Source organism: Sinocyclocheilus grahami, unplaced genomic scaffold (assembly GCF_001515645.1).
Source record: "Sinocyclocheilus grahami isolate Dianchi unplaced genomic scaffold, SAMN03320097.WGS_v1.1 scaffold11928.1, whole genome shotgun sequence".
Taxonomy (NCBI): Eukaryota; Metazoa; Chordata; class Actinopteri; order Cypriniformes; family Cyprinidae; genus Sinocyclocheilus; species Sinocyclocheilus grahami.
Window position 1 is genome coordinate 1 of NW_015514124.1, and position 1,514 is coordinate 1,514.

At 42.3% G+C, this 1,514-nt stretch overlaps 1 pseudogene; it reads left to right on the forward strand.

Annotated features, from left to right (window-relative positions):
- Window positions 1-47: 47 nt before the first annotated feature.
- On the forward strand, window positions 48-1,513 carry LOC107578780 (UDP-glucuronosyltransferase 2A1 pseudogene; annotated as a pseudogene).
- Window position 1,514: the final 1 nt, after the last annotated feature.

Below are 1,514 nucleotides of genomic sequence, written 5' to 3' on the forward strand. Positions count from 1 at the left end.
GATTGGCTTCAATATAAGCTGTTTTTAGACTAACGAGAAAGTTTGTGTTCTGAAATTTACCAGATGTTATTATAGTACAATGACCTCTTATAAGTCAAAGGATCAAGGGAAAGTTGACTTCTCAGTTCATGACCCCTTTACTTCTTCTATAACCATTCACTGACATATTTTGTTTTGTGTTTAAAGGTTGTGTACGAAGATGCTCCGTTCAGCACCTCTCAGTTTGTTGTCGCTGTTATGCATATTATCTGGAATAGACGGCGGTAAAGTGCTGGTGTTTCCACTAGACGGAAGTCACTGGGTCAACATGAAGGTCCTGATCGAGGAACTGCATAGCAGAGGTCACAATGTGACTGTGATTAGAGCCTCCAACAGTTGGTATATCATGGAAGAGTCTCCCTTTTACAATTCCATCACCATTCCAAATGCAGGAGGATTTGATGAGGAGTTTTTTGGTTTATTGATTGGTCGTCTCTTGAAGATTAGAAGAGAAGGGTCTTCTATTTGGAACCGCCTTCAGCTGGAGTATGAAATCATCAAGAAATTTAAAAGCATGCATGAAGATATGATGCAGATGATAGAGAGAATGTTAGAGGACAAGGAAATTATGAAATCAATCCAAGACACTAAGTATGATGTGGTGCTAGCAGACCCAGCTTCCGGAGGTGGTGCAATTCTAGCTTACAAGTTTAATATTCCTTTGGTTTTCAATGTTCGGTGGACCATTCAGGGAGAGGGACATTTCTCCCTTGCTCCTTCCCTTCTGTCTTATGTTCCTGTCCCAGGAGCAGAGTTAACAGACAAGATGTCATTTCTCCAACGTGTCAAAAATGTTTTGACTTACTTGTTTACCCGATTCCAGATTGCAGTCGTCACTGACCCCATCTATACTCCTTTCTGTCTCAAACATTTTGGCCCCAGTGTTAATTATTTCTCCCTTTTCCAAGATGCAGATATCTGGCTTATGAGAAATGACTTTACCTTTGAGTTTCCACGACCCACAATGCCCAATATCGTCTATATGGGTGGCTTCCAGTGTAAACCCGCCAAGCCACTTCCAACTGATCTTGAGGAATTTGTGCAGAGCTCAGGGAAGCATGGAGTCATTGTCATGTCTTTAGGCACCCTTGTTACTCAGCTTCCACAAGATGTCACCAATGACATAGCAGCAGCTTTTGCTCAGCTTCCTCAAAAAGTGATTTGGAGATATACAGGTCCTCGGCCTATGACCCTTGGTAACAACACTTTACTTGTAGACTGGCTCCCCCAGAATGACCTGCTTGGACATCCCCAGATTAAAGCATTTGTAGCACATGGAGGAACCAATGGAGTTCAGGAAGCCATCTACCATGGAGTGCCCATTTTGGGTGTACCTTTAGTTTTTGATCAGCCTGACAATCTCTTCAGAATGGAAGCGAAGGGAACAGCAAAAATTGTAGATATTGCAACTTTGGACAGGACTGTGTTTTTTGAGGCATTAAAGGAGGTTTTGCATAACCCATCTTACAAGGAGA